Genomic DNA, 24,398 nt, shown 5'->3' on the forward strand with positions numbered 1-24,398 from the left:
TCAGCGCTAATAGCACACGTGCAAGGTCCCACACTTCTGTGACGTGAGGGCATAAGAGACGATGCTCTCTGGTGTCTACGTCACCACATCGGCCGCAAGCAGCCGAGGGCCATAGGCGGATGGCCACCAGGCGGTGATTAGTGGGTATTAAATTGTTTACAACGCGATACCATAGCGCTGAAACTTCTGTGGGAAGGGCTGGGTGGTTGATATTAGCCCAAGCTTGGTGTCAGATGACCGACGGTCGTCTGTCCTCCAATTTATGTGGTGTGGGCTGGCCTCGAAGCGCCTAGTAAAGGCGCTTCGATGTGCGTGCCTTGTCGGTGGCCACTGTTAGGACGTAACTTTGATTGAGGTAATAGTCCTTGACTGTCGTCATCCGGAATGGAATATGTGTCAAACATACTGGTGCACGCGCCGATTGTGGGCGATAACGGTCGAAAAGCACCGCTGTTGTACCACCTGGGTCAATCTCACGCAAAGTGGCGATACTTTGAATCAGGATTGCCGCACATTTGCGGGGAAAGTCAATGAGTCCAAGGCCACTATCGACCTTTGGCAGTGTACAATTCTGCGCATCAACTTTGAATAGTGCATGCCGCCACAATAGGCAATATACTGTTTGTGAGATGGCTCTGCTGGTTTGTTTCGGTAGCGTATGGAGTTGTGCTACATACTATGCCCGTGATAGGATGTATGTACTAATCAGTTGGATTCGTTGATGGAGGTCGAGTCGTCGATCAGTGTGACTCATGCAAAATCCTCTGATGCGCGTGAGAATCCGCCTGCACGTGAGTGTTAACATGCGCTGCGGACAGTCAGTCACCTCAAGACCCAAGATACGTTGTTCCCCTACAATCCGGTTGCATGGGCGTTCGATGGTCAATGATCGTGGCCCTAGTGGCATTAGCACCATTTTGTTGGATTTTAACATGGCACTGGATGCTCGTTCATAAACGTGGAGGACTCGGCGATCCGAATCAATGTCATTGGCGTTTGCTACAAACACACCTACACCATCCGCGTATGCCGCACTGCGGAAGGTGACGCCTGGGAAAGGAACACCATCGACCATCCATCCGATGTCACGCAGCATGGGGTCCAGCGCCAAAGCGATAAAATACACTGACAAGGGACAGCCTTGTCGAACTGATCGTCTGATGGGAATTGGTCGTGATCTGCAGCCGTTCACAATGATTCTGGAATTTGCTCTATCCAAGAAGTGCCGGATGTCTCTTATGAAGTGCTCCCCGAAACCCTTCCGCGACATAACGGCCAGCAGGTAAGGATGGGAGAAGGCACCGGCGAAATCTAGAGATCAATTGAAGCCGGGGTTCGAGCGTCGGCGGTGGGTGAGTAAGACAGCATCACGGTATATAGAAGCAGCGGTGAAGGTGGTTCGATTCGAAACGCCAGTGTACCTTATTCATTACCTGTTTAAGATGTGAAGCCACACTTCGTGCCACCAACTTATAATCAGTGTTAAGAACACGTCCTTAGCCCGACAGTGACCTGTGACCTTTGGATTAAGGACCATACATACAGCTAGAAAATCGGCGGGTAGCTCGCAACCAGCAAACATCTCCTCGCACGTTTTGCAGAAGCGGTCTCCTAACAGGCCGGAAAACCTAGCACTTCGATTAGTGCTGGAATGGCACAATCGAAGGGCGGTATCCTTGCGGAGTACCGCCAGAAATGAAAAACCGCCGTGTCAGGGCCTAAATGCTTGCAGCGTGTGCGCTCCACATGTGGGATTGACACACGGTGGTGCGGGCCGATATGGCAACAGGCGACCGTCGAAAACATCACAAAGGCAAGTGCCGGAAGGAACGACCAAATACGAGATCACTCGTCAACATCCCAGTACTACCCTCCATGTCGAGGAGTAAACTGCGACTCCCATTTGAACGCCGCTAGCTGCCAGGGCAGTGGAGAAGCCGTGAGGCCGCCCCACAGCAGCGTCAGGCCGGTGCGAGCTATACTGGCGCGAGCTACACCTAGCCGAGTGCTTACATCGTCCACCGCCTACTGCATATGTGTGTGTGCGTGTGTACACACGTATTCAGCGTGCGTGCGGCGGCGACGACGACGACGTTCGCGAGGAGCTAAGGTTATAACTCCAAAGAATTTAATTAAAATTATCTGTGCACGGACCATAAGAGACGCTAACGAGGCATCCGAAGGCACTGTCCTGTGCCCCCATAAATTACCAGCCTAGCGTAATGCGGCTGCAAGTGCCGTCCGGCTAACCGCAAAAAAAAAAAAAAATTCTTAAGATAATCTTAAATTAATGAAAAGAAATCGTGGTGTGTAAGCAACTAACTACTGGGCACATCAACAACTACGACAAGTTTTGCTACCAGCGGAATATCTGATCACTGCAGAAAGTTAACCCATTTCAGGCTGTGTTTTAATTAATTTTAGGTGGGCCGATCCCGGCGGTACTTCAATGCCGGGCCAACCCGCGACAGAGGTGGAGGAAGCCCCTAGCACTCCGTCATAAGCCAAAAATGAGTGTAATATTCTGGTCGTGTGATGCAGGACGTAACAGATATTAAGCTGATAAGACAAATACTACACTTTTTTCCCTCCTACCTCCCCTATAGACCTACCTTTTCCTCTCCAAAAATGCCGCCATCCTCTAGTGTCGACGCAGCACGTAAAGCAGGGTGTTGTTAGTAGCAAGACTTATTGCCATAAACCGAAAATAAAAGCGGAGGCATACTCTGCTATGCCTTGGGGGCGACGACACACTACTCAGAAACACACCTCCCTCTCCAGGTGTGAAGCAAGTGATGATGTTAAAAACTAAATAGAAAGAAATAAATAAAGACAGAAATGAAGGCAAAATAAAAAAAAAAAAAACAGCGACGGCAGCACACTCAAACGAAACTGGCGAGATAATCCCATCGCCCATAGAATTAACGAAGTAATAATCCTTTAAGATAGATTATGTGTTTTCCAATTTTCCAATAATTTTTCATACAAGGTTCACACAATTTCCGTGTTACCAATTTCCATATTATCAGTATCATAGAACAGTCTACTCTAGTGATGCCCTGAAGGCCAATATCAAATCTGGGGTATGGGTAAGTCAAGGGTAGTTTGAAAGTCTGAGTGACAAAGATCCAGGGGTACACTCAGGCAATTCCTATACGAGGTGCCTTAGTCAGCCCAGAACACCTTTTGATAACCATGAACCATTGCAACTTTAAGAAATCTTGCAAAAGTAATGGTATATTTCCGGTCAGATTCCGCCAGGCGATGCTGGCTCCAAAGGTAGTCCATGAAAGAGACAGCATCGGTGAGGCAAAGGTCATAGATCGTGAAAATGGTGTGGCCCAAGAGCCACACCATTGCGTTACGTCGTGTTCGTTGGTTGGTCTGAATATCAGGGGTAAGGAACCAGTCGATTGACACATAGTCCAGTGTAGTCCCACCGATCAGCGCTAATAGCACACGTGCAAGGTCCCACACTTCTGTGACGTGAGGGCATAAGAGACGATGCTCTCTGGTGTCTACGTCACCACATCGGCCGCAAGCAGCCGAGGGCCATAGGCGGATGGCCACCAGGCGGTGATTAGTGGGTATTAAATTGTTTACAACGCGATACCATAGCGCTGAAACTTCTGTGGGAAGGGCTGGGTGGTTGATATTAGCCCAAGCTTGGTGTCAGATGACCGACGGTCGTCTGTCCTCCAATTTATGTGGTGTGGGCTGGCCTCGAAGCGCCTAGTAAAGGCGCTTCGATGTGCGTGCCTTGTCGGTGGCCACTGTTAGGACGTAACTTTGATTGAGGTAATAGTCCTTGACTGTCGTCATCCGGAATGGAATATGTGTCAAACATACTGGTGCACGCGCCGATTGTGGGCGATAACGGTCGAAAAGCACCGCTGTTGTACCACCTGGGTCAATCTCACGCAAAGTGGCGATACTTTGAATCAGGATTGCCGCACATTTGCGGGGAAAGTCAATGAGTCCAAGGCCACTATCGACCTTTGGCAGTGTACAATTCTGCGCATCAACTTTGAATAGTGCATGCCGCCACAATAGGCAATATACTGTTTGTGAGATGGCTCTGCTGGTTTGTTTCGGTAGCGTATGGAGTTGTGCTACATACTATGCCCGTGATAGGATGTATGTACTAATCAGTTGGATTCGTTGATGGAGGTCGAGTCGTCGATCAGTGTGACTCATGCAAAATCCTCTGATGCGCGTGAGAATCCGCCTGCACGTGAGTGTTAACATGCGCTGCGGACAGTCAGTCACCTCAAGACCCAAGATACGTTGTTCCCCTACAATCCGGTTGCATGGGCGTTCGATGGTCAATGATCGTGGCCCTAGTGGCATTAGCACCATTTTGTTGGATTTTAACATGGCACTGGATGCTCGTTCATAAACGTGGAGGACTCGGCGATCCGAATCAATGTCATTGGCGTTTGCTACAAACACACCTACACCATCCGCGTATGCCGCACTGCGGAAGGTGACGCCTGGGAAAGGAACACCATCGACCATCCATCCGATGTCACGCAGCATGGGGTCCAGCGCCAAAGCGATAAAATACACTGACAAGGGACAGCCTTGTCGAACTGATCGTCTGATGGGAATTGGTCGTGATCTGCAGCCGTTCACAATGATTCTGGAATTTGCTCTATCCAAGAAGTGCCGGATGTCTCTTATGAAGTGCTCCCCGAAACCCTTCCGCGACATAACGGCCAGCAGGTAAGGATGGGAGAAGGCACCGGCGAAATCTAGAGATCAATTGAAGCCGGGGTTCGAGCGTCGGCGGTGGGTGAGTAAGACAGCATCACGGTATATAGAAGCAGCGGTGAAGGTGGTTCGATTCGAAACGCCAGTGTACCTTATTCATTACCTGTTTAAGATGTGAAGCCACACTTCGTGCCACCAACTTATAATCAGTGTTAAGAACACGTCCTTAGCCCGACAGTGACCTGTGACCTTTGGATTAAGGACCATACATACAGCTAGAAAATCGGCGGGTAGCTCGCAACCAGCAAACATCTCCTCGCACGTTTTGCAGAAGCGGTCTCCTAACAGGCCGGAAAACCTAGCACTTCGATTAGTGCTGGAATGGCACAATCGAAGGGCGGTATCCTTGCGGAGTACCGCCAGAAATGAAAAACCGCCGTGTCAGGGCCTAAATGCTTGCAGCGTGTGCGCTCCACATGTGGGATTGACACACGGTGGTGCGGGCCGATATGGCAACAGGCGACCGTCGAAAACATCACAAAGGCAAGTGCCGGAAGGAACGACCAAATACGAGATCACTCGTCAACATCCCAGTACTACCCTCCATGTCGAGGAGTAAACTGCGACTCCCATTTGAACGCCGCTAGCTGCCAGGGCAGTGGAGAAGCCGTGAGGCCGCCCCACAGCAGCGTCAGGCCGGTGCGAGCTATACTGGCGCGAGCTACACCTAGCCGAGTGCTTACATCGTCCACCGCCTACTGCATATGTGTGTGTGCGTGTGTACACACGTATTCAGCGTGCGTGCGGCGGCGACGACGACGACGTTCGCGAGGAGCTAAGGTTATAACTCCAAAGAATTTAATTAAAATTATCTGTGCACGGACCATAAGAGACGCTAACGAGGCATCCGAAGGCACTGTCCTGTGCCCCCATAAATTACCAGCCTAGCGTAATGCGGCTGCAAGTGCCGTCCGGCTAACCGCAAAAAAAAAAAAAAATTCTTAAGATAATCTTAAATTAATGAAAAGAAATCGTGGTGTGTAAGCAACTAACTACTGGGCACATCAACAACTACGACAAGTTTTGCTACCAGCGGAATATCTGATCACTGCAGAAAGTTAACCCATTTCAGGCTGTGTTTTAATTAATTTTAGGTGGGCCGATCCCGGCGGTACTTCAATGCCGGGCCAACCCGCGACAGAGGTGGAGGAAGCCCCTAGCACTCCGTCATAAGCCAAAAATGAGTGTAATATTCTGGTCGTGTGATGCAGGACGTAACAGATATTAAGCTGATAAGACAAATACTACACTTTTTTCCCTCCTACCTCCCCTATAGACCTACCTTTTCCTCTCCAAAAATGCCGCCATCCTCTAGTGTCGACGCAGCACGTAAAGCAGGGTGTTGTTAGTAGCAAGACTTATTGCCATAAACCGAAAATAAAAGCGGAGGCATACTCTGCTATGCCTTGGGGGCGACGACACACTACTCAGAAACACACCTCCCTCTCCAGGTGTGAAGCAAGTGATGATGTTAAAAACTAAATAGAAAGAAATAAATAAAGACAGAAATGAAGGCAAAATAAAAAAAAAAAAAACAGCGACGGCAGCACACTCAAACGAAACTGGCGAGATAATCCCATCGCCCATAGAATTAACGAAGTAATAATCCTTTAAGATAGATTATGTGTTTTCCAATTTTCCAATAATTTTTCATACAAGGTTCACACAATTTCCGTGTTACCAATTTCCATATTATCAGTATCATAGAACAGTCTACTCTAGTGATGCCCTGAAGGCCAATATCAAATCTGGGGTATGGGTAAGTCAAGGGTAGTTTGAAAGTCTGAGTGACAAAGATCCAGGGGTACACTCAGGCAATTCCTATACGAGGTGCCTTAGTCAGCCCAGAACACCTTTTGATAACCATGAACCATTGCAACTTTAAGAAATCTTGCAAAAGTAATGGTATATTTCCGGTCAGATTCCGCCAGGCGATGCTGGCTCCAAAGGTAGTCCATGAAAGAGACAGCATCGGTGAGGCAAAGGTCATAGATCGTGAAAATGGTGTGGCCCAAGAGCCACACCATTGCGTTACGTCGTGTTCGTTGGTTGGTCTGAATATCAGGGGTAAGGAACCAGTCGATTGACACATAGTCCAGTGTAGTCCCACCGATCAGCGCTAATAGCACACGTGCAAGGTCCCACACTTCTGTGACGTGAGGGCATAAGAGACGATGCTCTCTGGTGTCTACGTCACCACATCGGCCGCAAGCAGCCGAGGGCCATAGGCGGATGGCCACCAGGCGGTGATTAGTGGGTATTAAATTGTTTACAACGCGATACCATAGCGCTGAAACTTCTGTGGGAAGGGCTGGGTGGTTGATATTAGCCCAAGCTTGGTGTCAGATGACCGACGGTCGTCTGTCCTCCAATTTATGTGGTGTGGGCTGGCCTCGAAGCGCCTAGTAAAGGCGCTTCGATGTGCGTGCCTTGTCGGTGGCCACTGTTAGGACGTAACTTTGATTGAGGTAATAGTCCTTGACTGTCGTCATCCGGAATGGAATATGTGTCAAACATACTGGTGCACGCGCCGATTGTGGGCGATAACGGTCGAAAAGCACCGCTGTTGTACCACCTGGGTCAATCTCACGCAAAGTGGCGATACTTTGAATCAGGATTGCCGCACATTTGCGGGGAAAGTCAATGAGTCCAAGGCCACTATCGACCTTTGGCAGTGTACAATTCTGCGCATCAACTTTGAATAGTGCATGCCGCCACAATAGGCAATATACTGTTTGTGAGATGGCTCTGCTGGTTTGTTTCGGTAGCGTATGGAGTTGTGCTACATACTATGCCCGTGATAGGATGTATGTACTAATCAGTTGGATTCGTTGATGGAGGTCGAGTCGTCGATCAGTGTGACTCATGCAAAATCCTCTGATGCGCGTGAGAATCCGCCTGCACGTGAGTGTTAACATGCGCTGCGGACAGTCAGTCACCTCAAGACCCAAGATACGTTGTTCCCCTACAATCCGGTTGCATGGGCGTTCGATGGTCAATGATCGTGGCCCTAGTGGCATTAGCACCATTTTGTTGGATTTTAACATGGCACTGGATGCTCGTTCATAAACGTGGAGGACTCGGCGATCCGAATCAATGTCATTGGCGTTTGCTACAAACACACCTACACCATCCGCGTATGCCGCACTGCGGAAGGTGACGCCTGGGAAAGGAACACCATCGACCATCCATCCGATGTCACGCAGCATGGGGTCCAGCGCCAAAGCGATAAAATACACTGACAAGGGACAGCCTTGTCGAACTGATCGTCTGATGGGAATTGGTCGTGATCTGCAGCCGTTCACAATGATTCTGGAATTTGCTCTATCCAAGAAGTGCCGGATGTCTCTTATGAAGTGCTCCCCGAAACCCTTCCGCGACATAACGGCCAGCAGGTAAGGATGGGAGAAGGCACCGGCGAAATCTAGAGATCAATTGAAGCCGGGGTTCGAGCGTCGGCGGTGGGTGAGTAAGACAGCATCACGGTATATAGAAGCAGCGGTGAAGGTGGTTCGATTCGAAACGCCAGTGTACCTTATTCATTACCTGTTTAAGATGTGAAGCCACACTTCGTGCCACCAACTTATAATCAGTGTTAAGAACACGTCCTTAGCCCGACAGTGACCTGTGACCTTTGGATTAAGGACCATACATACAGCTAGAAAATCGGCGGGTAGCTCGCAACCAGCAAACATCTCCTCGCACGTTTTGCAGAAGCGGTCTCCTAACAGGCCGGAAAACCTAGCACTTCGATTAGTGCTGGAATGGCACAATCGAAGGGCGGTATCCTTGCGGAGTACCGCCAGAAATGAAAAACCGCCGTGTCAGGGCCTAAATGCTTGCAGCGTGTGCGCTCCACATGTGGGATTGACACACGGTGGTGCGGGCCGATATGGCAACAGGCGACCGTCGAAAACATCACAAAGGCAAGTGCCGGAAGGAACGACCAAATACGAGATCACTCGTCAACATCCCAGTACTACCCTCCATGTCGAGGAGTAAACTGCGACTCCCATTTGAACGCCGCTAGCTGCCAGGGCAGTGGAGAAGCCGTGAGGCCGCCCCACAGCAGCGTCAGGCCGGTGCGAGCTATACTGGCGCGAGCTACACCTAGCCGAGTGCTTACATCGTCCACCGCCTACTGCATATGTGTGTGTGCGTGTGTACACACGTATTCAGCGTGCGTGCGGCGGCGACGACGACGACGTTCGCGAGGAGCTAAGGTTATAACTCCAAAAAATTTAATTAAAATTATCTGTGCCCGGACCATAAGAGACGCTAACGAGGCATCCGAAGGCACTGTCCTGTGCCCCCATAAATTACCAGCCTAGCGTAATGCGACTGCAAGTGCCGTCCGGCTAACCGCAAAAAAAAAAAAAAATTCTTAAGATAATCTTAAATTAATGAAAAGAAATCGTGGTGTGTAAGCAACTAACTACTGGGCACATCAACAACTACGACAAGTTTTGCTACCAGCGGAATATCTGATCACTGCAGAAAGTTAGCCCATTTCAGGCTGTGTTTTAATTAATTTTAGGTGGGCCGATCCCGGCGGTACTTCAATGCCGGGCCAACCCGCGACAGAGGTGGAGCAAGCCCCTATCACTCCGTCATAAGCCAAAAATGAGTGTAATATTCTGGTCGTGTGATGCAGGACGTATCAGATATTAAGCTGATAAGACAAATACTACACTTTTTTCCCTCCTACCTCCCCTATAGACCTACCTTTTCCTCTCCAAAAATGCCGCCATCCTCTAGTGTCGACGCAGCACGTAAAGCAGGGTGTTGTTAGTAGCAAGACTTATTGCCATAAACCGAAAATAAAAGCGGAGGCATACTCTGCTATGCCTTGGGGGCGACGACACACTACTCAGAAACACACCTCCCTCTCCAGGTGTGAAGCAAGTGATGATGTTAAAAACTAAATAGAAAGAAATAAATAAAGACAGAAATGAAGGCAAAATAAAAAAAAAAAAACAGCGACGGCAGCACACTCAAACAAAACTGGCGAGATAATCCCATCGCCCATAGAATTAACGAAGTAATAATCCTTTAAGATAGATTATGTGTTTTCCAATTTTCCAATAATTTTTCATACAAGGTTCACACAATTTCCGTGTTACCAATTTCCATATTATCAGTATCATAGAACAGTCTACTCTAGTGATGCCCTGAAGGCCAATATCAAATCTGGGGTATGGGTAAGTCAAGGGCAGTTTGAAAGTCTGAGTGACAAAGATCCAGGGGTACACTCAGGCAATTCTTATACGAGGTGCCTTAGTCAGCCCAGAACACCTTTTGATAACCATGAACCATTGCAACTTTAAGAAATCTTGCAAAAGTAATGGTATATTTCCGGTCAGATTCCGCCAGGCGATGCTGGCTCCAAAGGTAGTCCATGAAAGAGACAGCATCGGTGAGGCAAAGGTCATAGATCGTGAAAATGGTGTGGCCCAAGAGCCACACCATTGCGTTATGTCGTGTTCGTTGGTTTGTCTGAATATCAGGGGTAAGGAACCAGTCGATTGACACATAGTCCAGTGTAGTCCCACCGATCAGCGCTAATAGCACACGTGCAAGGTCCCACACTTCTGTGACGTGAGGGCATAAGAGACGATGCTCTCTGGTGTCTACGTCACCACATCGGCCGCAAGCAGCCGAGGGCCATAGGCGGATGGCCACCAGGCGGTGATTAGTGGGTATTAAATTGTTTACAACGCGATACCATAGCGCTGAAACTTCTGTGGGAAGGGCTGGGTGGTTGATATTAGCCCAAGCTTGGTGTCAGATGACCGACGGTCGTCTGTCCTCCAATTTATGTGGTGTGGGCTGGCCTCGAAGCGCCTAGTAAAGGCGCTTCGATGTGCGTGCCTTGTCGGTGGCCACTGTTAGGACGTAACTTTGATTGAGGTAATAGTCCTTGACTGTCGTCATCCGGAATGGAATATGTGTCAAACATACTGGTGCACGCGCCGATTGTGGGCGATAACGGTCGAAAAGCACCGCTGTTGTACCACCTGGGTCAATCTCACGCAAAGTGGCGATACTTTGAATCAGGATTGCCGCACATTTGCGGGGAAAGTCAATGAGTCCAAGGCCACTATCGACCTTTGGCAGTGTACAATTCTGCGCATCAACTTTGAATAGTGCATGCCGCCACAATAGGCAATATACTGTTTGTGAGATGGCTCTGCTGGTTTGTTTCGGTAGCGTATGGAGTTGTGCTACATACTATGCCCGTGATAGGATGTATGTACTAATCAGTTGGATTCGTTGATGGAGGTCGAGTCGTCGATCAGTGTGACTCATGCAAAATCCTCTGATGCGCGTGAGAATCCGCCTGCACGTGAGTGTTAACATGCGCTGCGGACAGTCAGTCACCTCAAGACCCAAGATACGTTGTTCCCCTACAATCCGGTTGCATGGGCGTTCGATGGTCAATGATCGTGGCCCTAGTGGCATTAGCACCATTTTGTTGGATTTTAACATGGCACTGGATGCTCGTTCATAAACGTGGAGGACTCGGCGATCCGAATCAATGTCATTGGCGTTTGCTACAAACACACCTACACCATCCGCGTATGCCGCACTGCGGAAGGTGACGCCTGGGAAAGGAACACCATCGACCATCCATCCGATGTCACGCAGCATGGGGTCCAGCGCCAAAGCGATAAAATACACTGACAAGGGACAGCCTTGTCGAACTGATCGTCTGATGGGAATTGGTCGTGATCTGCAGCCGTTCACAATGATTCTGGAATTTGCTCTATCCAAGAAGTGCCGGATGTCTCTTATGAAGTGCTCCCCGAAACCCTTCCGCGACATAACGGCCAGCAGGTAAGGATGGGAGAAGGCACCGGCGAAATCTAGAGATCAATTGAAGCCGGGGTTCGAGCGTCGGCGGTGGGTGAGTAAGACAGCATCACGGTATATAGAAGCAGCGGTGAAGGTGGTTCGATTCGAAACGCCAGTGTACCTTATTCATTACCTGTTTAAGATGTGAAGCCACACTTCGTGCCACCAACTTATAATCAGTGTTAAGAACACGTCCTTAGCCCGACAGTGACCTGTGACCTTTGGATTAAGGACCATACATACAGCTAGAAAATCGGCGGGTAGCTCGCAACCAGCAAACATCTCCTCGCACGTTTTGCAGAAGCGGTCTCCTAACAGGCCGGAAAACCTAGCACTTCGATTAGTGCTGGAATGGCACAATCGAAGGGCGGTATCCTTGCGGAGTACCGCCAGAAATGAAAAACCGCCGTGTCAGGGCCTAAATGCTTGCAGCGTGTGCGCTCCACATGTGGGATTGACACACGGTGGTGCGGGCCGATATGGCAACAGGCGACCGTCGAAAACATCACAAAGGCAAGTGCCGGAAGGAACGACCAAATACGAGATCACTCGTCAACATCCCAGTACTACCCTCCATGTCGAGGAGTAAACTGCGACTCCCATTTGAACGCCGCTAGCTGCCAGGGCAGTGGAGAAGCCGTGAGGCCGCCCCACAGCAGCGTCAGGCCGGTGCGAGCTATACTGGCGCGAGCTACACCTAGCCGAGTGCTTACATCGTCCACCGCCTACTGCATATGTGTGTGTGCGTGTGTACACACGTATTCAGCGTGCGTGCGGCGGCGACGACGACGACGTTCGCGAGGAGCTAAGGTTATAACTCCAAAAAATTTAATTAAAATTATCTGTGCCCGGACCATAAGAGACGCTAACGAGGCATCCGAAGGCACTGTCCTGTGCCCCCATAAATTACCAGCCTAGCGTAATGCGACTGCAAGTGCCGTCCGGCTAACCGCAAAAAAAAAAAAAAATTCTTAAGATAATCTTAAATTAATGAAAAGAAATCGTGGTGTGTAAGCAACTAACTACTGGGCACATCAACAACTACGACAAGTTTTGCTACCAGCGGAATATCTGATCACTGCAGAAAGTTAGCCCATTTCAGGCTGTGTTTTAATTAATTTTAGGTGGGCCGATCCCGGCGGTACTTCAATGCCGGGCCAACCCGCGACAGAGGTGGAGCAAGCCCCTATCACTCCGTCATAAGCCAAAAATGAGTGTAATATTCTGGTCGTGTGATGCAGGACGTATCAGATATTAAGCTGATAAGACAAATACTACACTTTTTTCCCTCCTACCTCCCCTATAGACCTACCTTTTCCTCTCCAAAAATGCCGCCATCCTCTAGTGTCGACGCAGCACGTAAAGCAGGGTGTTGTTAGTAGCAAGACTTATTGCCATAAACCGAAAATAAAAGCGGAGGCATACTCTGCTATGCCTTGGGGGCGACGACACACTACTCAGAAACACACCTCCCTCTCCAGGTGTGAAGCAAGTGATGATGTTAAAAACTAAATAGAAAGAAATAAATAAAGACAGAAATGAAGGCAAAATAAAAAAAAAAAAACAGCGACGGCAGCACACTCAAACAAAACTGGCGAGATAATCCCATCGCCCATAGAATTAACGAAGTAATAATCCTTTAAGATAGATTATGTGTTTTCCAATTTTCCAATAATTTTTCATACAAGGTTCACACAATTTCCGTGTTACCAATTTCCATATTATCAGTATCATAGAACAGTCTACTCTAGTGATGCCCTGAAGGCCAATATCAAATCTGGGGTATGGGTAAGTCAAGGGCAGTTTGAAAGTCTGAGTGACAAAGATCCAGGGGTACACTCAGGCAATTCTTATACGAGGTGCCTTAGTCAGCCCAGAACACCTTTTGATAACCATGAACCATTGCAACTTTAAGAAATCTTGCAAAAGTAATGGTATATTTCCGGTCAGATTCCGCCAGGCGATGCTGGCTCCAAAGGTAGTCCATGAAAGAGACAGCATCGGTGAGGCAAAGGTCATAGATCGTGAAAATGGTGTGGCCCAAGAGCCACACCATTGCGTTATGTCGTGTTCGTTGGTTTGTCTGAATATCAGGGGTAAGGAACCAGTCGATTGACACATAGTCCAGTGTAGTCCCACCGATCAGCGCTAATAGCACACGTGCAAGGTCCCACACTTCTGTGACGTGAGGGCATAAGAGACGATGCTCTCTGGTGTCTACGTCACCACATCGGCCGCAAGCAGCCGAGGGCCATAGGCGGATGGCCACCAGGCGGTGATTAGTGGGTATTAAATTGTTTACAACGCGATACCATAGCGCTGAAACTTCTGTGGGAAGGGCTGGGTGGTTGATATTAGCCCAAGCTTGGTGTCAGATGACCGACGGTCGTCTGTCCTCCAATTTATGTGGTGTGGGCTGGCCTCGAAGCGCCTAGTAAAGGCGCTTCGATGTGCGTGCCTTGTCGGTGGCCACTGTTAGGACGTAACTTTGATTGAGGTAATAGTCCTTGACTGTCGTCATCCGGAATGGAATATGTGTCAAACATACTGGTGCACGCGCCGATTGTGGGCGATAACGGTCGAAAAGCACCGCTGTTGTACCACCTGGGTCAATCTCACGCAAAGTGGCGATACTTTGAATCAGGATTGCCGCACATTTGCGGGGAAAGTCAATGAGTCCAAGGCCACTATCGACCTTTGGCAGTGTACAATTCTGCGCATCAACTTTGAATAGTGCATGCCGCCACAATAGGCAATATACTGTTTGTGAGATGGCTCTGCTGGTTTGTTTCGGTAGCGTATGGAGTTGTGCTACATACTATGCCCGTGATAGGATGTATGTACTAATCAGTTGGATTCGTTGATGGAGGTCGAGTCGTCGATCAGTGTGACTCATGCAAAATCCTCTGATGCGCGTGAGAATCCGCCTGCACGTGAGTGTTAACATGCGCTGCGGACAGTCAGTCACCTCAAGACCCAAGATACGTTGTTCCCCTACAATCCGGTTGCATGGGCGTTCGATGGTCAATGATCGTGGCCCTAGTGGCATTAGCACCATTTTGTTGGATTTTAACATGGCACTGGATGCTCGTTCATAAACGTGGAGGACTCGGCGATCCGAATCAATGTCATTGGCGTTTGCTACAAACACACCTACACCATCCGCGTATGCCGCACTGCGGAAGGTGACGCCTGGGAAAGGAACACCATCGACCATCCATCCGATGTCACGCAGCATGGGGTCCAGCGCCAAAGCGATAAAATACACTGACAAGGGACAGCCTTGTCGAACTGATCGTCTGATGGGAATTGGTCGTGATCTGCAGCCGTTCACAATGATTCTGGAATTTGCTCTATCCAAGAAGTGCCGGATGTCTCTTATGAAGTGCTCCCCGAAACCCTTCCGCGACATAACGGCCAGCAGGTAAGGATGGGAGAAGGCACCGGCGAAATCTAGAGATCAATTGAAGCCGGGGTTCGAGCGTCGGCGGTGGGTGAGTAAGACAGCATCACGGTATATAGAAGCAGCGGTGAAGGTGGTTCGATTCGAAACGCCAGTGTACCTTATTCATTACCTGTTTAAGATGTGAAGCCACACTTCGTGCCACCAACTTATAATCAGTGTTAAGAACACGTCCTTAGCCCGACAGTGACCTGTGACCTTTGGATTAAGGACCATACATACAGCTAGAAAATCGGCGGGTAGCTCGCAACCAGCAAACATCTCCTCGCACGTTTTGCAGAAGCGGTCTCCTAACAGGCCGGAAAACCTAGCACTTCGATTAGTGCTGGAATGGCACAATCGAAGGGCGGTATCCTTGCGGAGTACCGCCAGAAATGAAAAACCGCCGTGTCAGGGCCTAAATGCTTGCAGCGTGTGCGCTCCACATGTGGGATTGACACACGGTGGTGCGGGCCGATATGGCAACAGGCGACCGTCGAAAACATCACAAAGGCAAGTGCCGGAAGGAACGACCAAATACGAGATCACTCGTCAACATCCCAGTACTACCCTCCATGTCGAGGAGTAAACTGCGACTCCCATTTGAACGCCGCTAGCTGCCAGGGCAGTGGAGAAGCCGTGAAGCCGCCCCACAGCAGCGTCAGGCCGGTGCGAGCTATACTGGCGCGAGCTACACCTAGCCGAGTGCTTACATCGTCCACCGCCTACTGCATATGTGTGTGTGCGTGTGTACACACGTATTCAGCGTGCGTGCGGCGGCGACGACGACGACGTTCGCGAGGAGCTAAGGTTATAACTCCAAAAAATTTAATTAAAATTATCTGTGCCCGGACCATAAGAGACGCTAACGAGGCATCCGAAGGCACTGTCCTGTGCCCCCATAAATTACCAGCCTAGCGTAATGCGGCTGCAAGTGCCGTCCGGCTAACCGCAAAAAAAAAAAAAATTCTTAAGATAATCTTAAATTAATGAAAAGAAATCGTGGTGTGTAAGCAACTAACTACTGGGCACATCAACAACTACGACAAGTTTTGCTACCAGCGGAATATCTGATCACTGCAGAAAGTTAACCCATTTCAGGCTGTGTTTTAATTAATTTTAGGTGGGCCGATCCCGGCGGTACTTCAATGCCGGGCCAACCCGCGACAGAGGTGGAGCAAGCCCCTAGCACTCCGTCATAAGCCAAAAATGAGTGTAATATTCTGGTCGTGTGATGCAGGACGTAACAGATATTAAGCTGATAAGACAAATACTACACTTTTTTCCCTCCTACCTCCCCTATAGACCTACCTTTTCCTCTCCAAAAATGCCGCCATCCTCTAGTGTCGACGCAGCACGTAAAGCAGGGTGTTGTTAGTAGCAAGACTTATTGCCATAAACCGAAAATAAAAGCGGAGGCATACTCTGCTATGCCTTGGGGGCGACGACACACTACTCAGAAACACACCTCCCTCTCCAGGTGTGAAGCAAGTGATGATGTTAAAAACTAAATAGAAAGAAATAAATAAAGACAGAAATGAAGGCAAAATAAAAAAAAAAAAAAACAGCGACGGCAGCACACTCAAACGAAACTGGCGAGATAATCCCATCGCCCATAGAATTAACGAAGTAATAATCCTTTAAGATAGATTATGTGTTTTCCAATTTTCCAATAATTTTTCATACAAGGTTCACACAATTTCCGTGTTACCAATTTCCATATTATCAGTATCATAGAACAGTCTACTCTAGTGATGCCCTGAAGGCCAATATCAAATCTGGGGTATGGGTAAGTCAAGGGTAGTTTGAAAGTCTGAGTGACAAAGATCCAGGGGTACACTCAGGCAATTCCTATACGAGGTGCCTTAGTCAGCCCAGAACACCTTTTGATAACCATGAACCATTGCAACTTTAAGAAATCTTGCAAAAGTAATGGTATATTTCCGGTCAGATTCCGCCAGGCGATGCTGGCTCCAAAGGTAGTCCATGAAAGAGACAGCATCGGTGAGGCAAAGGTCATAGATCGTGAAAATGGTGTGGCCCAAGAGCCACACCATTGCGTTACGTCGTGTTCGTTGGTTGGTCTGAATATCAGGGGTAAGGAACCAGTCGATTGACACATAGTCCAGTGTAGTCCCACCGATCAGCGCTAATAGCACACGTGCAAGGTCCCACACTTCTGTGACGTGAGGGCATAAGAGACGATGCTCTCTGGTGTCTACGTCACCACATCGGCCGCAAGCAGCCGAGGGCCATAGGCGGATGGCCACCAGGCGGTGATTAGTGGGTATTAAATTGTTTACAACGCGATACCATAGCGCTGAAACTTCTGTGGGAAGGGCTGGGTGGTTGATATTAGCCCAAGCTTGGTGTCAGATGACCGACGGTCGTCTGTCCTCCAATTTATGTGGTGTGGGCTGGCCTCGAAGCGCCTAGTAAAGGCGCTTCGATGTGCGTGCCTTGTCGGTGGCCACTGTTAGGACGTAACTTTGATTGAGGTAATAGTCCTTGACTGTCGTCATCCGGAATGGAATATGTGTCAAACATACTGGTGCACGCGCCGATTGTGGGCGATAACGGTCGAAAAGCACCGCTGTTGTACCACCTGGGTCAATCTCACGCAAAGTGGCGATACTTTGAATCAGGATTGCCGCACATTTGCGGGGAAAGTCAATGAGTCCAAGGCCACTATCGACCTTTGGCAGTGTACAATTCTGCGCATCAACTTTGAATAGTGCATGCCGCCACAATAGGCAATATACTGTTTGTGAGATGGCTCTGCTGGTTTGTTTCGGTAGCGTATGGAGTTGTGCTACATACTATGCCCGTGATAGGATGTATGTACTAATCAGTTGGATTCGTTGATGGAGGTCGAGTCGTCGATCAGTGTGACTCATGCAAAATCCTCTGATGCGCGTGAGAATCCGCCTGCACGTGAGTGTTAACATGCGCTGCGGACAGTCAGTCACCTCAAGACCCAAGATACGTTGTTCCCCTACAATCCGGTTGCATGGGCGTTCGATGGTCAATGATCGTGGCCCTAGTGGCATTAGCACCATTTTGTTGGATTTTAACATGGCACCGGATGCTCGTTCATAAACGTGGAGGACTCGGCGAACCGAATCGATGTCATTGGCGTTTGCTACAAACACACCTACACCATCCGCGTATGCCGCACTGCGGAAGGTGACGCCTGGGAAAGGAACACCATCGACCATCCATCCGATGTCACGCAGCATGGGGTCCAGCGCCAAAGCGATAAAATACACTGACAAGGGACAGCCTTGTCGAACTGATCGTCTGATGGGAATTGGTCGTGATCTGCAGCCGTTCACAATGATTCTGGAATTTGCTCCATCCAAGAAGTGCCGGATGACTCTTATGAAGTGCTCCCCGAAACCCTTCCGCGACATAACGGCCAGCAGGTAAGGATGGGAGAAGGCACCGGCGAAATCTAGAGATCAATTGAAGCCGGGGTTCGAGCGTCGGCGGTGGGTGAGTAAGACAGCATCACGGTATATAGAAGCAGCGGTGAAGGTGGTTCGATTCGAAACGCCAGTGTACCTTATTTATTACCTGTTTAAGATGTGAAGCCACACTTCGTGCCACCAACTTATAATCAGTGTTAAGAACACGTCCTTAGCCCGACAGTGACCTGTGACCTTTGGATTAAGGACAATACGTACAGCTAGAAAATCGGCGGGTAGCTCGCAACCAGCAAACATCTCCTCGCACGTTTTGCAGAAGCGGTCTCCTAACAGGCCGGAAAACCTAGCACTTCGATTAGTGTTGGAATGGCACAATCGAAGGGCGGTATCCTTGCGGAGTACCGCCAGAGATGAAAAACCGCAGTGTCAGGGCCTAAATGCTTGCAGCGTGTGCGCTCCACATGTGGGAGTGACACACGGTGGTGCGGGCCGATATGGCAACAGGCGACCGTCGAAAACATCGCAAAGGCAAGTGCCGGAAGGAACGACCAAATACGAGATCACTCGTCAACATCCCAGTACTACCCTCCATGTCGAGGAGTAAACTGCGACTTCCATTTGAACGCCGCTAGCTGCCAGGGCAGTGGAGAAGCCGTGAGGCCGCCCCACAGCAGCGTCAGGCCGGTGCGAGCTATACTGGCGCGAGCTACACCTAGCCGAGTGCTTACATCGTCCACCGCCTACTGCATATGTGTGTGTGCGTGTGTACACACGTATTCAGCGTGCGTGCGGCGGCGACGACGACGACGTTCGCGAGGAGCTAAGGATATAACTCCAAAAAATGTAATTAAAATTATCTGTGCCCGGACCATAAGAGACGCTAACGAGGCATCCGAAGGCACTGTCCTGTGCCCCCATAAATTACCAGCCTAGCGTAATGCGGCTGCAAGTGCCGTCCGGCTAAACGCAAAAAAAAAAAAAAAAATTCTTAAGATAATCTTAAATTAATGAAAAGAAATCGTGGTGTGTAAGCAACTAACTACTGGGCACATCAACAACTACGACAAGTTTTGCTACCAGCGGAATATCTGATCACTGCAGAAAGTTAACCCATTTCAGGCTGTGTTTTAATTAATTTTAGGTGGGCCGATCCCGGCGGTACTTCAATGCCGGGCCAACCCGCGACAGAGGTGGAGCAAGCCCCTAGCACTCCGTCATAAGCCAAAAATGAGTGTAATATTCTGGTCGTGTGATGCAGGACGTATCAGATATTAAGCTGATAAGACAAATACTACACTTTTTTCCCTCCTACCTCCCCTATAGACCTACCTTTTCCTCTCCAAAAATGCCGCCATCCTCTAGTGTCGACGCAGCACGTAAAGCAGGGTGTTGTTAGTAGCAAGACTTATTGCCATAAACCGAAAATAAAAGCGGAGGCATACTCTGCTATGCCTTGGGGGCGACGACACACTACTCAGAAACACACCTCCCTCTCCAGGTGTGAAGCAAGTGGTGATGTTAAAAACTAAATAGAAAGAAATAATAAAGACAGAAATGAAGGCAAAATAAAAAAAAAAACAGCGACGGCAGCACACTCAAACGAAACTGGCGAGATAATCCCATCGCCCATAGAATAACGAAGTAATAATCCTCTAAGATAGATTATGTGTTTTCCAATTTTCCAATAATTTTTCATACAAGGTTCACACAATTTCCGTGTTACAATTTCCATATTATCAGTATCATAGAACAGTCTTACTCTAGTGATGCCCTGAAGGCCAATACCAAATCTGGGGTATGGGTAAGTCAAGGGTAGTTTGAAAGTCTGAGTGACAAAGATCCAGGGGTACACTCAGGCAATTCTTATACGAGGTGCCTTAGTCAGCCCGGAAACACCTTTTGATAACCATGAACCATTGCAACTTTAAGAAATCTTGCAAAGTAATGGTATATTTCCGGTCAGATTCCGCAGGCGATGCTGGCTCCAAAGGTAGTCCATGAAAGAGACAGCATCGGTGAGGCAAAGGTCATAGATCGTGAAAATGGTGTGGCCCAAGAGCCACACCATTGCGTTACGTCGTGTTCGTTGGTTGGTCTGAATATCAGGGGTAAGGAACCAGTCGATTGACACATAGTCCAGTGTAGTCCCACCGATCAGCGCTAATAGCACACGTGCAAGGTCCCACACTTCTGTGACGTGAGGGCATAAGAGACGATGCTCTCTGGTGTCTACGTCACCACATCGGCCGCAAGCAGCCGAGGGCCATAGGCGGATGGCCGCCAGGCGGTGATTAGTGGGTATTAAATTGTTTACAACGCGATACCATAGCGCTGACTGAAACTTCTGTGGGAAGGGCTGGGTGGTTGATATTAGCCCAAGCTTGGTGCCAGATGACCGACGGTCGTCTGTCCTCCAATTTATGTGGTGTGGGCTGGCCTCGAAGCGCTAGTAAAGGCGCTTCGATGTGCGTGCCTTGTCCGGTGGCCACTGTTAGGACGTAACTTTGATTGAGGTAATAGTCCTTGACTGTCGTCATCCGGAATGGAATATGTGTCAAACATACTGGTGCACGCGCCGATTGTGGGCGATAACGGTCGAAAAGCACCGCTGTTGTACCACCTGGGTCAATCTCACGCAAAGTGGCGATACTTTGAATCAGGATTTGCCGCACATTTTGCGGGGAAAGTCAATGAGTCCAAGGCCACTATCGACCTTTGGCAGTGTACAATTCTGCGCATCAACTTTGAATAGTGCATGCCGCCACAATAGGCCAATATACTGTTTGTGAGATGGCTCTGCTGGTTTGTTTCGGTAGCGTATGGAGTTGTGCTACATACTATGCCCGTGATAGGATGTATGTACTAATCAGTTGGATTCGTTGATGGAGGTCGAGTCGTCGATCAGTGTGACTCATGCAAAATTCTCTGATGCGCGTGAGATCCGCCTGCACGTGGAGTGTTAACATGCGCTGCGGACAGTCAGTCACCTCAAGACCCAAGATACGTTGTTCCCCTACAATCCGGTTGCATGGGCGTTCGATGGTCAATGATCGTGGCCCTAGTGGCATTAGCACCATTTTGTTGGATTTTAACATGGCACCGGATGCTCGTTCATAAACGTGGAGGACTCGGCGAACCGAATCGATGTCATTGGCGTTTGCTACAAACACACCTACACCATCCGCGTATGCCGCACTGCGGAAGGTGACGCCTGGGAAAGGAACACCATCGACATCCATCCGATGTCACGCAGCATGGGGTCCAGCGCCAAAGCGATAAAATACACTGACAAGGGGACAGCCTTGTCGAACTGATAGTCTGATGGGGAATTGGTCGTGATCTGCAGCCGTTCACAATGATTCTGGAATTTGCTCCATCCAAGAAGTGCCGGATGTCTCTTATGAAGTGCTCCCCGAAACCCTTCCGCGACATAACGGCCAGCAGGTAAGGATGGGAGAAGGCACCGGCGAAATCTAGAGATCAATTGAAGCCGGGGTTCGAGCGTCGGCGGTGGGTGAGTAAGACAGCATCACGGTATATAGAAGCAGCGGTGAAGGTGGTTCGATTCGAAACGCCAGTGTACCTTATTCATTACCTGTTTAAGATGTGAAGCCACACTTCGTGCCACCAACTTATAATCAGTGTTAAGAACACGTCCTTAGCCCGACAGTGACCTGTGACCTTTGGATTAAGGACCATACATACAGCTAGAAAATCGGCGGGTAGCTCGCAACCAGCAAACATCTCCTCGCACGTTTTGCAGAAGCGGTCTCCTAACAGGCCGGAAAACCTAGCACTTCGATTAGTGCTGGAATGGCACAATCGAAGGGCGGTATCCTTGCGGAGTACCGCCAGAGATGAAAAACCGCAGTGTCAGGGCCTAAATGCTTGCAGGCGTGTGGCGCTCCACATGTGGGACTGACACACGGTGGTGCGGGCCGATATGGCAACAGGCGACCGTCGAAAACATCACAAAGGCAAGTGCCGGAAGGAACGACCAAATACGAGATCACTCGTCAACATCCCAGTACTACCCTCCATGTCGAGGAGTAAACTGCGACTCCCATTTGAACGCCGCTAGCTGCCAGGGCAGTGGAGAAGCCGTGAGGCCGCCCCACAGCAGCGTCAGGCCGGTGCGAGCTATACTGGCGCGAGCTACACCTAGCGAGTGCTTACATCGTCCACCGCCTACTGCATATGGTGTGTGCGTGTGTACACACGTATTCAGCGTGCGTGCGGCGGCGACGACGACGACGTTCGCGAGGGAGCTAAGGTTATAACTCCAAAGAATTTAATTAAAAATTATCTGTGCACGGACCATAAGAGACGCTAACGAGGCATCCGAAGGCACTGTCCTGTGCCCCCATAAATTACCAGCCTAGCGTAATGCGGCTGCAAGTGCCGTCCGGCTAACCGCAAAAAAAAAAAAAAAATTCTTAAGATAATCTTAAATTAATGAAAAGAAATCGTGGTGTGTAAGCAACTAACTACTGGGCACATCAACAACTACGACAAGTTTTGCTACCAGCGAATATCTGATCTTCTGCAGATAGTTAACCCATTTCAGGCTGTGTTTTAATTAATTTTAGGTGGGCCGATCCCGGCGGTACTTCAATGCCGGGCCAACCGCGACAGAGGTGGAGGAAGCCCCTAGCACTCCGTCATAAGCCAAAAATGAGTGTAATATTCTGGTCGTGTGATGCAGGACCTATCAGATATTAAGCTGATAAGACAAATACTACACTTTTTTCCCTCCTACCTCCCCTATAGACCTACCTTTTTCCTCTCCAAAAATGCCCGCCATCCTCTAGTGTCGACGCAGCACGTAAAGCAGGGTGTTGTTAGTAGCAAGACTTATTGCCATAAACCGAAAATAAAAGCGGGAGGCATACTCTGCTATGCCTTGGGGGCGACGACACACTACTCAGAAACACACCCTCCCTCTCCAGGTGTGAAGCAAGTGATGATGTTAAAAACTAAATAGAAAGAAATAAATAAAGACAGAAATGAAGGCAAAATAAAAAAAAAAAAAAACAGCGACGGCAGCACACTCAAACGAAACTGGCGAGATAATCCCATCGCCCATAGAATTAACGAAGTAATAATCCTTTAAGATAGATTATGTGTTTTTCCAATTTTCCAATTAATTTTTCATACAAGGTTCACACAATTTCCGTGTTACCAATTTCCATATTATCAGTATCATAGAACAGTCTACTCTAGTGATGCCCTGAAGGCCAATATCAAATCTGGGGTATGGGTAAATCAAGGGTAGTTTGAAAGTCTGAGTGACAAAGATCCAGGGGTACACTCAGGCAATTCTTATACGAGGTGCCTTAGTCAGCCCAGAACACCTTTTGATAACCATGAACCATTGCAACTTTAAGAAATCTTGCAAAGTAATGGATAATTTCCGGTCAGATTCCGCCAGGCGATGCTGGCTCCAAAGTAGTCCATGAAAGAGACAGCATCGGTGAGGCAAAGGTCATAGACCGTGAAAATGGTGTGGCCCAAGAGCCACACCATTGCGTTACGTCGTGTGTTCGTTGGTTGGTCTGAATATCAGGGTAAGGAACCAGTCGATTGACACATAGTCCAGTGTAGTCCCACCGATCAGCGCTAATAGCACACGTGCAAGGTCCCACACTTCTGTGACGTGAGGGCATAAGAGACGATGCTCTCTGGTGTCTACGTCACCACATCGGCCGCAAGCAGCCGAGGGCCATAGTCGGATGGCCACCAGGCGGTGATTAGTGGGTATTAAATTGTTTACAACGCGATACCATAGCGCTGAAACTTCTGTGGGAAGGGCTGGGTGGTTGATATTAGCCCAAGCTTGGTGTCAGATGACCGACGGTCGTCTGTCCTCCAATTTATGTGGTGTGGGCTGGCCTCGAAGC

At 49.1% G+C, this 24,398-nt stretch overlaps 1 non-coding gene and 6 pseudogenes across 1 annotated transcript; all 7 read right to left on the reverse strand.

Moving 5' to 3' along the window:
- Positions 1–2,419: 2,419 nt before the first annotated feature.
- On the reverse strand, positions 2,420–2,630 carry LOC124769638 (annotated as a pseudogene).
- Positions 2,631–5,862: 3,232 nt separating this feature from the next.
- LOC124769639 lies at positions 5,863–6,073 on the reverse strand (annotated as a pseudogene).
- A 3,232-nt stretch (positions 6,074–9,305) lies between these two features.
- Positions 9,306–9,516, reverse strand: LOC124769338 (annotated as a pseudogene).
- Positions 9,517–12,747: 3,231 nt separating this feature from the next.
- Positions 12,748–12,958, reverse strand: LOC124769350 (annotated as a pseudogene).
- A 3,230-nt stretch (positions 12,959–16,188) lies between these two features.
- LOC124769591 lies at positions 16,189–16,399 on the reverse strand (annotated as a pseudogene).
- Positions 16,400–19,634: 3,235 nt separating this feature from the next.
- On the reverse strand, positions 19,635–19,845 carry LOC124769477 (annotated as a pseudogene).
- Positions 19,846–23,082: 3,237 nt separating this feature from the next.
- On the reverse strand, positions 23,083–23,272 carry LOC124769647. Its single transcript, XR_007013041.1, has one exon. It is a non-coding gene; the product is annotated as a U2 spliceosomal RNA (small nuclear RNA).
- Positions 23,273–24,398: the final 1,126 nt, after the last annotated feature.

Source organism: Schistocerca piceifrons, unplaced genomic scaffold (assembly GCF_021461385.2).
Source record: "Schistocerca piceifrons isolate TAMUIC-IGC-003096 unplaced genomic scaffold, iqSchPice1.1 HiC_scaffold_701, whole genome shotgun sequence".
In the NCBI taxonomy this organism is placed as follows: Eukaryota; Metazoa; Arthropoda; class Insecta; order Orthoptera; family Acrididae; genus Schistocerca; species Schistocerca piceifrons.